The sequence below is a fragment of the Taudactylus pleione genome, unplaced genomic scaffold, assembly GCF_031769625.1.
Source record: "Taudactylus pleione unplaced genomic scaffold, aTauple2 ptg000381l, whole genome shotgun sequence".
In the NCBI taxonomy this organism is placed as follows: domain Eukaryota; kingdom Metazoa; phylum Chordata; class Amphibia; order Anura; family Myobatrachidae; genus Taudactylus; species Taudactylus pleione.
Window position 1 is genome coordinate 4,276,854 of NW_028284782.1, and position 13,725 is coordinate 4,290,578.

Below are 13,725 nucleotides of genomic sequence, written 5' to 3' on the forward strand. Positions count from 1 at the left end.
ACTGTGGGCCTTGTGTATAAGGGGCACTAATTTGGGCATTGAGTAAAAGGGGCATCACTGTGTGTCATAACGTGAATAAGGGACTAATGTGTGGCGTAATTTGAATTGGGGATACTGTATTATAAAGGGAATTACTGCATGTGGCATAATGTGCTATACAGGGCAATACTGCATGTGGCATAATGTGTTATACAGGGCATTACAGCATGTGGCATAATGTGTTATACAGGGCATTACTGCGTGTGGCATAATGTGTTATACAGGGCATTACTGCATGTGGCATAACGTGTTATACAGGGCTTTACTGCATGTGGCATGTGTTATACAGGGCATTACTGCGTGTGGCATAATGTGTTATACAGGGCATTACTGCGTGTGGCATAATGTGTTTATAAAGGGCATTACAGTTATTCGACATGAGGGGAGAGCTTGGGGTAAGCCCACAGTGTGATGAATTGGGGGTGTTCCGCAAGGACACGCCCCCTTCCCGGAAGCTCATGTGCTATCAGCGCGTGCAGAGGAACGTCATCTACAAAAAGTAGTTTTTTGGGGGGAGGGGGGCGCAATTGTGAACTTTCGCCCTGAGCTCCACAATGTCTAGAACCGGCCCTGCATACACGTGACCTCTGCAATATATATACACAGGAGGGGGCTGCCTGTGCCTCCCGCTCGGGCAAACCTAACAGCCCTTGGGGCCTATTCATCAACACTAAAATAAAATTTTTAAGGACATTTTCCTTAAATAACGTTATTTTGGTATTCATGTAGCCACTTAGCACAGGAGATATCACAGATATCTCCTTTCTAAGTTCCCCTGCATTAATTTCCACACTCCCCATACATTAGTATGGGGATGTGGAAATTATGGTATTCAGAAAATTCCGAAAATTATAAATTTTCGGAATTTGATGCAGTTACTATTCGCCACTGTGAGGTGGCGAATAGCAGGTGAAACTTACCTGTATCCGCGTGTGCAGGTCCCCCGACGAATCCCTCCGGCGCTCTGCTCCGTCCTCAGGCTCCGGAGGCTGGTCGGACATGTGTGCTCCCCAGCAGAGCACAAGAAAGTTTAGACAAAAAAAAAAAGTTTTATTTTTTTTTCTAATCTGTCATGTGATCTGCTGGGAAACCACATGACAGACCAGCAGGACGGAGCCGGAGGCTGCTGCACGGACAGGTAAGTCGGGGGGGGGATCGGGAGGGGATACGAAACTTAACGCATCTGTAGGCAGTGCTGCGCATGCACTGGTTTTACAGATGTAACAGCGCATGCGCAGCACTGTTTCCAGATGCGATATGGTAGTGTAGGCAGGGAAAAGTATCTATTTCCCGAAAAGCTGTCATCGCAAAAATGACAGCTTTTCGGAATAGATACTTATGGAGAGGTGGAATGATGAATTCCACCTATAATTAGCTAGTACTCCATGAGAGTTCTAAACCTAATTATCTCCAGAGAATTTTTAGGTTTAATGAATAGGCCCCCTTGTCTGTAAAGGAGACAGGGCTCAAAGGCAAACGCGGAATTTCTACAGATGGACTTTCAAATGCCTGATTTTAACATGTTACCAGTAAGCGGGCATAATCAACACTGAAAACCAGCTATAACAGACATCATATTAATGTACGGAATTAAATAATTCTGGCCTATACAACCAGTACAAGCAGACACGGTAAGTAAATATATGTAAAAGTAGAGCCATCCGGTCTGAGCTGAATCCTTTTATTTCATATGCGGGCTCCATTACCGATCATCTGAGCAAGTTGGGGAATCTGGGGGAGGGCAGAAAAAGAAACCGTGCACTGCCCTGGACATAGACGTACAGATTGGTCTCTTTTTGTACTAGATAGCGTATTATTCAGTATTAATAATTAATCCTATAGATGGGCTATATCATTGCACCCTGAACAGTAAATGTTTTCCAGATCACCCTGTCAGTGCACAACTATATTAATTACTGTCTTTCCAATTTATTTACTACTTGCTGCACCACTATATTCATTACACGTTTTTCAGATCTCCTAGTCGGCGCACCACGTTATTCATTACTGGCTTTGCAATTTATTTACTACTGGCTGCACGACTATATTCATTGCATGTTTTCCAGATCTCCTAGTGACATGTGTTAAAAGATCAACAGGGACTGAAGTTTTGCCAGTTAGTTAATAGGTGACACTACTAAGGGGATCCTAATTTGTATGACCCCTTACAATATGGGGCACTAATAGGGCAGACTGTGGTATCCTGCCGCACCTAGAGCAGGCAGCAGCTGCCCCCCCAGTATTAAAATGGCGGCCGCACTCGGGGCAAAGCCACACCCCCTTCGTGGCCCTAATCGCGGGCATGTAGTAGCCCGCAGGCCGCTCATTGAATCAACCAGCGGGGCAGCTGCCGCTGGTTAAAAACTATAGAGACGGAGCCAGCGGCAACATGCTGAGCCGCGCTCCGTCTCACTAGACAGTCGGAGCCGAAGCTTCCGGCCTCTGCTGTGCTAACTAAGGCGCGCAGCCACGCCGAGCACCACGTGGAGGCACGATCGGAGGCGGCGGATACCGCCGGCCGCCTCCGTACAGCAAATATAAAAGGGCAAGGCTGACAGCTGCGGCCCTGCCCTACTTGCCTCAGGCCCTTTCCGCGATAAGCGCGGCGGCCTGCACGGGAGGGGAGGGAAGGAAGGAGAGTGATGGGCAGCACGGGAGGCCGCTGTGTTAGCCCCATATACAGCGGGCAGTGACAGAGGAGCGATAGGGGACATTAGGAAGGCTAGAGGGAGAGACCAGGAGCAGTGGGATAGAAGACTGAGGGAAAGCATGAAAGAATAAGGGAATAGAATGAAAGTATAGGGGAAGAGAATAAAAGAATAGCAGGAGAAAGAGAAAAGCAAAGGAGATTTATACAGGAGGAGATTCACATCACATTATACTTCTCTGTCCTGGAAAAAAAAACAGTAATGAAGCATACGCACGGTCAGATTTTTCTTTTGAATGATATCGTTTAACGATTTTTTTTTCAAACGATTTGAAGGATTTTGCTAACGATTTACTCAACGATTTGAACGATATCTGAAGAAAAAGAACGATATCTGACTGCAAACATGTCAGATATCATTCTCTAACAAACGTGAACGCGCATTGTTCATCGTCCATGCTTGTACACATGAACGATTATTTCATCAGATTTGAACGATTTTTAAAATCGTTATCGTTCAAATCTGATGAAAAATCTGACCGTGTGTATGCACCATAACAAAGAGGCAGATTTGCATACATCACTCCATTATATACTCTTAGACCACTCCCCATGAAACATTCATTGGCTGCATAAGACCAGCTAAACTTAAAGAGGCAATATCCAACACGTTATTAAACTGTCAACACTCAAAACATTCGTGGTTTAATGTCCCTTAGGCTTAAATTTACAGCCTTCGGTCTTACATCTCTCAGACCGATCGGTATGGAATACCGCTGGACGCATATCTGGTGGTTCTAATCCCGACAGCGAAAGACCGGCAGTGAAGATCCCGACAGGTAAGTATTTTCTCTATTTGCCAACCTAACCCCCCCAACCCTAACCCTCCCTTAGGGGTGCCTAACCTCCACCCCAAGTGCCTAACCCCCCCCTGCAAGTGCCTAAATCTAACCCTTCCCTGCAGCCTAAACTTAAGTCTCCCGGGGGGGTGTCTATCCCTAACCTCCCCCCGGCGGTGCCTGACCCTAACTCCTCCTTCCCCTAGCCTAACCCTCCCAGGGGGGTGCCTAACCCTAAGTCCCCCCGGGAGCCCCTACCTAACCCTCTCCCCCCGTGGCTGTCCGCGCCCGCCGTCCGGCTTACCTTCGATCGGCATGCCGGGCGTCGGGCTCCCGGCATAGGTAAATCGACAGGCATCGAGACTTGTGCGCTTGTCATTAGACCCTTGCCGGGTTTAGACAGTCGGGATGCCGACGGTCGGCTTCCCGACTGCCACCCCTCTCAGAGGCAGTTGTATGCCTCATTTTAGTACCAATTAAAATAATTAACAAATTATTTATATCAATTAAAATAAATCACAATAAATTACTACAAATATTCTCTTTGATAAAGCCTCCAATACAGAAGCGAAATGCCAAATTCTCGGATACTTACCTGAGGAGCGATCATCAATAGCCGATTCTTATATTGCTGCTGGAGCCAATAATTGCATCAAAGCGGTGGTTTGCCAGAAACGCTGGATGCGCTCCTTACAGCAATTTGTGGGGCTGTTACAGTTACTGCCCTCAGAGCTCCTATTCCAGCCAAGTGTGAGCAATAACATTGATGCTGGGCAGTGGCGTAACTAGGGCAGGGCGGGCGGGGTGCCGCCGGCCACGGTACCGGCCCGCCCGCCCTAGTTAGCCAGTGTAGCGCCGACCGCAATGAGTGCGGTCAGCGCTACACATTTACACAGGACCGGCGCTAGACTTCCAGCGCCGGTCCTGTGCTGCACGCCTTAGCCCGTTCCCTCCCCCAGGAGGCGGGCTCAGGCTGTGCATAACACACGCATCGCCGCCAGTGCTGGCGGCGATGCGTGTGTTAAACAGCAGCCAATGAGAGTCAGATAGACTCTCATTGACTGCTGCAGCACCCACTGCAAGAGCCGGACTTCCGTCCGGCTCCTGCAGTGGGTAATGGGACTGACGTTATGACGTCATGACGTCTGTCCCATAATGCTGAGCACGCCCGCCCGGGTGGGAGCGGCGTCGCGATCAGGACTAGGAGCAGGAGCAGAGATTCAGGTAAGTATATTTTTATATATATATATATATATATATATATATTTTTGTAACCTATCTGCACAACGGGGGAGGGGGGTGGCTACTACCGGGGGGACCTCTACTGGGGGAGGGGTGACTACTACTGGGGGGACCTCTACTGGGGGAGGGGTGGCTACTACTGGGGGGACCTCTACTGGGGGAGGGGTGGCTACTACTGGGGGCACCATTGGGAGCACCTACTCTACTGGGTACTACTACTTGGGGGGGAACTACCACTGGGGGCATTATGAAAGGGGCCTACTAGAGGCACTGCACTCGGGGGACCACTAATGGGGGCAATAACAGGAAGGGCCACTACAGGGGGCACTGGATAGGGGGGATCACTACAGGGTGCCTGCATAAGGGGACCACTACTGGGAAAACTGCATGGGGGGGGACTACTGCTGGGGGCACTATATAAAGGGCACTGCATAGGGGGGGGACTACTACTGGGGGCACCATATAAAGGGCACTGCATAAGGGGATACTGCTACTGGGCGCACTGCATTGTGAGGACTGCTACTGGGGGCACTGCATAAGGGGAACACTACGTGGGGCACTGCATTTGGGGGGCCACTACTGGGGGTACTGTATAAGGGGCACTACTATGGGCCTGCATAAGAGGGACCACAACTGCATACTGGGGGTACTGTATAAGGGGTACTACTGGGGTTAAGGTGTATATGGATAGGAATGTTCAGCGTGAAAATAAAGGGGTGTGTCATGTTGACACGCCCCATTTTTAAGTGACCACGCCCATTTTTTCCCACGCGCGCTCACATATCGGTGTGTTAGGGGGGGGGGGCTCCGTTTTCAAATTTGCCCTGAGCTCCAAATACCCTAGTTACGCCACTGATGCTGGGTGTATATCCATGGCAATGCCGCAGATTGATCTGGCTAACACCGCTATAGACCTGGAGGTCTGAAAGTGAGGGAACGTACTATGATCACCTTTTAGGATCTGTTCTGGTGAGATATTTATTGGACCGACTGCTTCAATAAATTTGTTGATGGTTTCTTTGTGGACATTTAAGACAAGCTATTAAATATAGTGGCATTTAATCACTTTTCATATATCGGCAAAGTATGATCCACCATGGTATATGGTATGATTTACTGAGTATTATATAGAGAGTCTTTTATTATATGTAGTCATTTATTGTGATTTATTTTATTTGATATAAATGATTTGTCAATTTTTTTAATTGGCATCTTGATCTCTATTTATTTTTGCTATGCCCAGTGTATGTATGGTTTAATTAATGGGATGTAATTAGTGTAACATAATTTCCATATATTTTTTAGTAACAAGTTTCTAGCCTGTTTGTGAGCTTACACAGGTGTTTGCAGCTATAAAGTGTGTAATTATTCTATTGATGGATTAGCGCCCTGCTTAGTGTTCTTCATATCTTATATGGGCTTGTGTATACAATATACAGTATTGATTACACTAGTATCATGGTGGGAATCGGTATGGGATGCCGGCAGTCGGGATCCCGGCTGTCAGTATCCTGACACCGGCATCCAAACAGGGCTAGCATACAGACACTGACTACCCTAACGCTCCCTCTTTGGTGCCTTACCCTAACCTCCCCCCCTAGTAACTGACCTAATCCCTTCCTCCCCGCACCCTAACCCTCCCACCTTATAGGGGTATTCAATATGGGTGCGATAACATAGTTTTTTGCATTAATATCGCACTTTTTAACTTTTTTGCGTTAATATCACTGGTTTTAGTTTTACACCGTATTCAATTTTAAAGACTTATCGCAGTTTTGAAAAGTCTTTGATAAAAAACGGTGATAACTTTTCACCATTGAATATGGGTCGAAAAAAAGTGCAGAATTGGGGTTTAGGGGTGCAGGCTTAAAAAAAATAGCCTGCACCCCTGAGAATGACATTTAAAAAAGAACTTTGTCAAAAAAAGTAAAAAAAAAAAAAATGGGGACACCCCAAAAAATTAACTTAAAAATTGGGGTGCAAAAAAAAAATGGGAAAAAATTGTTTAACAATAGGGAAATAGGTTCAGGCCTATTCTGCAAGTATGCGGCAGGTGTTTTGAAGAATAGAAATATAGCGGCAGGTGCACAAATGCAGAATTTTTAAAAATTTACTTTTGGGACTTCAAAATATTCTAGTACCCATTTTCATGTATCCCAAATTTGATGGGACCACTTAAAAAAACGAAAAAAGTAACTTCAATGTCGGGAAAAAAACACCTGCTGCGGCTATTTAAATCCCCGACTTTCAATTAAAAGCTAAAACGGGGGTACCCATAGTGTTCCCCCATATTTTTACAACTTTAGGGGGGACTTACAATTATTTTAAGGAAAAATTCGTAACTTTACGCAAATCCAACTTCGGAGTTTCCCGTTTTCGTTAATTTGATATTGAATACGGGGATAAGCGGGAGCGAGCAACAGACTGAACGCAAAAAAATACTCCGATATGAAACGATAACTTCGGCAGTGAAGTTAACGTTTCATATTGAATACCCCTCTAAGTGCCTAACCCTCCCCCCCACCCCGCTACTTACCTTGTGGGCACTTGGATTGTGATAAATGACAGGAAGCCGGAGGTGGTAATATCAGTGTCGGCATCGCACCCACCGGGATACTGACTGTATCCCTCATGGTGAGTAGGTCCGGCAACAGGGGGGGTCCAGAGGTACTAGTGTACAGGGCCCCGAGGTCCTAGGGGGCCCCGGAGTTTACCGCTGCCTGTGCTGCTGCAGTGATCAGCAGGGTGCAGGCATGTACGGGCTAATGCTGATCAGTGCAGCAGCAAATCCAGTGGTGAGCACTGAGCAGGGCCAGGGGGGGGCATGGTGCCATCTTCCTAATTACCTGCTGCTGGCCGCACGCTACATACACATTTGCAGCAGGACTGGCCCGGTCTGAGTCACTCACTGCTGGCAATGCTGGGGCTTGGAGAAGCTCAGCACTGTGGTGGGGGCAGGGCTGCTGCCTAATGATTGCTTCTATCTACCAGCCAGTGATCTGAGGAGTCTGATGTAAGCTGAATAGTCTCCTCAGATCACTGGCTGAGAGACAGAAGCAGTCATTAGGCAGCCCTGCCCCCACCCCAGTGCTCTGCCTCTACACTGACTCCAGTCCCGCCCAGCAGCAGCAGTAGCAGTCTGGACTCAGCACTGCAGAAGATAGACAGGAAGCTCCAGCAGGTAAGTGCAGCCTGGGGGGAGGGGAGAACACAAAACGTGGGATAGGGTTGGGAAGCATAGTGGGGGATGGGAGAGCACAGTGTGAGAGGGGGGATGGGATAGCACAGTGGGGGATGGGAGAGCACCACGCTTCGGGTACGGTGGCTCACTTCGTTCACCACAGGTTTATATTCCCCCTCTATGTCTACATAGATAGCACGGAATGACGTTGGACAGTAACTGATAACATCAAGGTACAAATACTGGAATCTATCCACTTCCGATAAGGAGAGCACAGTGGGGGATAGGAAAGCACAGTGTGGGGAATGGGAGAGCACAGTTGGATAGGAGAGCATAGTGGGGGATGGGAGAGCACAGTTGGATAGGAGAGCATAGTGGGGGATAGGAGAGCACAGTTGGATAGGAGAGCATAGTGGGGGATAGGAGAGCACAGTTGGATAGGAGAGCATAGTGGGGGATAGGAGAGCACAGTGTGGGATGGGGATAGGGGAGCACAGTGTGTGGTGGGGAATGGGAGAGCACAGTGTGGGATGGGGATAGAAGAGCACAGTGTGGGATGGGGATAGGGGAGCACATTGAGGGATGAGCTATGAGAGAGTATAGTGTTAGATGGGGGAGCACATTGGGATATGGAAGACACAGTCTGGGTTGGGGAGCTTATGTGTAATATATCTATCTATATATATATATATATATATATATATATATATATATATATAATTTGCTTATGCAAAGGTGGTTAAGTACATTGAGAATCAAGTAGCCGGCGGAATGGAGCCAGCACCGAGAGGAAAGAGAGGATCCAGCACATGAGGAGCTGAGGAGTGGAGCTGACCCAAAGAGAAGACACCCAAGCAGAGATGCTGCGGCAGATAGACATAGAAATAGGTAAGTGTGGGGCATGGAGGGACACTGTGGCTCAGAGGTTTCCCAGAGAAACTACATTTCGGTAAGGCAGACTCTCAGGTGGCTAGCCTGTACCTGCCAGGCAACCTGGGAAGGGGTCCCCTAAAAAATGTGTGTCCCGGGCCCCATGATTTCTGTTGCCGGCCCTGATGGTGAGTATATTATAGACTGTCCATATCTGTATTCAATACTGTGTCAGCTGTTCTTACTGCACTGTTCAGCACTGAGGCCAATATTAGCTGGGTGCAGGGGTGTTTGGCCCCCTAAGCCTCAAAGACCCCAGAGCAATAGCACCCCATGCACCCACTATAGCTAAGCCCCTGCAGTCGGGTGCTCCATAGAGCAGGACCATTCATTCCATTAGTGGTCTGCTCCCCCAGGTATAGTACCCAGAACTATTCAATTACAGAACCAAGAGCAGCCCAGTTACCACAAATGATGCTCATTTCTGCTCACACCTCTGGGGGGCGCAAACATAAATAAGCATTAACTTCATTGCTGCTCGTGGGTTTGTAATTAAATAACTGCAAGCACTTTACCAGTGGAAACAGATCGCGCGACTCAACCCGTGACTAATTGAATTTGCCCCCCATGTGTTTTTATTCCTTCCCTTATGGAATACCACCCTCCCAGTGGCATAACTACAACCCCTGCGGTGGCTTGGGGGCGCGGATGCTTGTGGGCGAGGTGGCTGCAGATTCCATGCGGACTGGCCGTCCGCATGAAATCTGCAGAAAACAGCCCTCCCAAAACGGCCACTGCCTAGGAGGAGACATATGCTAGAGGTCCTACTGGACCTCTAGCATCTGTTAGTCACCCAGGCAGGGCGGTAGTGTAGACGGCACATAAGTGCCGTCCGCACTACACTACTAGCAACAAACACACAGCCGCCGGCGTCGGCAGCTTGGTCTGTTTGTTTTAGCAGCTGATGAGAGTCTGTCAGACTCTCATCGGCTGCTGCGCCCACTGCTGGAGCCGGGCTTCCGGCTCCTGCAGTGAGTGATGGGAGAGGCATCATGACATCTCTCCCATCATGCAGAGCGGGCCGGACGGCCCGGGAGGACGCTGCACGAAGGAGCATACTGGAGCGGGGATCAAGGTAAGCGGAGTCTTTTTTTCTTTGTGTGTGTGTGTCTGGCCGGGCAGGGGGCACTGCTGGGGGGGACTACCACTAAGGGCACTGCTGGGGGGAGGACGGACTACTACTAAACGCACTGGGGGGGGCTACTACTACTAAGGGCAGTGCTGGGGGGAGGACTACTACTAAGGGCACTGCTGGGGGGGACTACTACTAAGGGCACTGCTGGGGGTACTACTAGGAGCACTGCACACTGGTGGGACCACTACTGGGGGACACTGCATAGAGGGGGACTACTACTGGGGGCACTGCTGAGGGGACTACTACTGGGGGCACTGCTGGGGGGGACTACTACTGGGTGCACTGCTGGTGGGGCTATTACTGGGGGCATTGCTGTGGGGGGACTACTACTAGAGGCATTTCTGGGGGGGGACTACTACTGGAGGCATTGCTGGGGGGGGACTACTGCTGGGGGCACTGCACTGGTGGGACCACTACTGGGGGCACTGCACTGGTGGGACCACAACTGAGGGCACTGCATAGGTGGGGATTACTGGTGGGGGCACTGCATAGGTGGGGATTACTGGTGGGGGCACTGCATAGGTGGGGATTACTGGTGGGGGCTCTGCTGGGGGGGACTACTACTGGGGGCACTGCTGGGGGGCTAGGACTGGGGGCACCATATAAGGGGGTCTACTACTGGGGGCATTATGTAAGGGGCACTGCATAGGGGGACCACTACCGGGGGCACTGTATAAGGGGCACTACTGGGGGCACTGTATAAGACCCCTGACAATGAGCAGGTAATTTAAAAGTAATTAGAAGCCTTACTGTGGGGCATAAAATGGTGTCGGGGCATATATGTAAGTGGCACTTTGGTAATAGGCATTACAGTGTGTGGCATAATGTTTAATGGGCATTATGGTGTGTGTAATAATGTGTAAGGGGCATTATGGTGTGCGGCATAATGTGTAATGGGCATTACTACAAGGAGGAAAAATACTGTAAACTGTCTAGGGGTGGTGGGGGCACATTTTTAACTTTTTCACTGAGAGCCAAATTGCGTATAAATGGCCCTGTAATGATTTTACCAAAATTACATGGGGGGGGAGGGGCCGTCAGAAACATTTTTGGGAGGGGGGAGCAAAATTTATAGTTACGCCACTGCACCCTCCCCCTGAATTTGATCAGACCGAGAAAGAATAAAGATGTTAGGTAACTATATATAATGGGAGCAGCATTTTTTTCTTCAGCGGCGGTAAAACCTAATTATTAGTCACAGCGAAGATTTATTTCTTTAGGATCAGGTGAATCAATTCTTTAAAATCAGGGAAAATATTAAGGGGCCTATTTTAATTTTCACAAAAGCAGGTGAGAATGCACATTTTCACCTGCAATTGTAAAAATGAAGTTATCAGGCCATTCACCAAGAAGGTTAAGCGGGAGATGTCGCAGATATCTCTTACTTACCTTCCTCTTGCGGAATGGCCCGCTGTCCCCATACACTAGTACAGGGACAGAATTCATCAAGCTCCGAAAATATTATATTTTTGGAGCTTGACTACGGGAGCATTCACCATCTTCAGATGGCGAATGCTGCTGCTCCGGCATCGCAACCCGCTAATTCCCTATAGGAAGGAGGTCTGGTTTGCGAAGAGGGATCCTTTTGGATCTCTCCACCCCTGTCCAGCTCCTTCCGCCAGACGTCGGGGAGCTTGTGCGCATGCGTGACCTGTAGAATATCATTACATGGAATGGTTATGCAAAATCAAAACTGACAGATTGAATGGAATTGTGCTGCAGCTTTGCTCATTTCTAATAGCATCCAAACTCAGGCATACAGTAACTCCCCTGTGACTATTGGAACTTCATTGCTTACCTTTCCAAAACTACCCTGGCCTAACTGGTGGTAAAATGTAAGTCTCTGGATGGTTTCAGAGGCTCTATGGCAGGATGACTGAGCACTGCTGGTTCCTAATGGAGACATAAAAGAACATGTCAACATCTACCATATATTATAGATCATTTCTGAGGGGTTTATTACAGCAAAAAATCACATAAAGACCTGAGCATCCAAGTGACATGAAGATTTCTATTCCTGTATCCTACTACCTACTGAGTGCCAAGTGCAGTAATAATATTAATTAATACTATTCATAGGGGCATATTCAATTGGGTGCGAGAATAGCAAAAATAACGCACCAGCAAGGTGTTTCCTGCAGGTGCGGGTTTTCTGCTATTCAAATACAGTAGGTGCAGATTTTTTCTATTTTTGCTCGCTGGGGGATTTTAGTTCTCGCACCTCCCGAGCAAGTGTGATTTGTCCTAAAATCGATAATTTTAGGAAGAATCAGCGGGACTTGCTCTGGCACCCCGGCGGACCCCCCTCTGTGGACTAATTAAGCAATTGGAAGTTTCTAATTAGCTTAATTAGTCAGAAATTACTCACCTTCCAAAGTGCTGTCCTCTTCATCCAGCGTCGGCTCCCGGACTACTGCAGCAGCTGTGAGTATGTCAGTGTGAGTGTGTGTGTGCATGAGTGTGTGCGACCCCTGATATGTGTGTTTGTCCGTGTGGCCCCGAAAATGGGCGCTGGGAGAACTACATCTCCCAGCTTCCCTTGCCCCTCCCACCAGCTTCTGGAGCCTCCCAGCAGCCCCCTCCCCAGTGAGAAGACAGAGGGGAGGCCACCAGGAGCCGTGGAGACCACAACGGCACAGAGTTTTCAGAGCTGAAAATCCAGCAATTACTCTTTTTTAATTGGATACTGCAGGTATCGGGAGAGAGCATACCCGCAATATTCCAAAATTGGGCGCAAGGTTTTTTACCTCGCTAAACCTCGTGTCCAATTGAATAGGCCTCATAGTAATAATATACACATACAGTAATAAATGCATACATATCAAAACTCTTTATTTTGTTTAAAGATTTCCCTTTGTGAACTACAGGACTGCCTACAACTTTTATGTTTCCATATGTGGTCACATGACAGTGCTGCTAGTGTAAGCCAATCATAAGTCAGCATCTGGTCATAAGTGCCGTACACTGTCATATACACATGTGCGCAGCTCTTGAGGGAGATGCAGACTTTATTAAAGAGGTTATCAGGGCAGCTGACAGTAAAAAAAAAGCCTATTCTCTTGTCGGCAAGAAAAATATATTACTCGCAGTTGCAGCAGGGCCCATTGCAGTGCCACATTAATACACTGCACTACAATGAAAATGTTTCCGATGTGAAAATAGGTACTTCTAATTGATTTCAGCATGCAAAGAATGAATATGACATTTAAAACTCTCAGCTCTGAGTTCCGAGATATAGCCCATTTATGACGATGTAGGGGTCTTCCTAGAGAAGTGGGCAGAATGGAGAGAATCTTACCAGCAACCTACATTCTGCGCAGAGGGGGCGGGGCCTAATGACCCAATTAAATGAATCAGTTATTTGTCCCCTCCCCTATTCAAATATAAGCGATTCACGGCCATTATATTAGATAGTACTTTCGGATGCTGTATGTTTGTTTCGTTTTGTGTTCTTATTTGTGATTGATTTTATTAAAACAACTGTTATTTTTTTTCTATCAAGAAAATATCAGATTATTTTAAAATAGCTTTTCACTATGACTATATTACTAATGTACATACAGTATAGTGCAAGTAGTGTAGCTCAAAAAATAGAGCTAGTAAAAACATTCTGAAATCATTTTAGATTTTCTTGACCTCAAATTAGTAATGTATGACTATTTTTAGAAAGGAAACAAATTAAAAGTATTAATTTGTTGTACAGTGTAATGAG

General features: G+C 47.6%; 1 protein-coding gene across 4 annotated transcripts in view; it reads right to left on the minus strand.

Annotated features, from left to right (window-relative positions):
• Window positions 1-13,725, minus strand: part of LOC148507840 (protein kinase C delta type-like) — a 140,135-nt gene that overhangs the window by 41,984 nt on the left and 84,426 nt on the right. Inside the window, exon 2 of one of the 4 annotated variants that reach the window (XM_088445499.1) lies at window positions 11,812-11,906. The exons of 2 other annotated variants lie outside the window; for them this stretch is intronic. The gene's annotated coding sequence lies outside the window, so the exon portion shown is untranslated. Of the gene's footprint in view, window positions 1-959; window positions 989-11,811; window positions 11,907-13,725 lie in introns of those variants that run through there. One more of the 4 variants, XM_088445502.1, reaches the window with a different exon arrangement.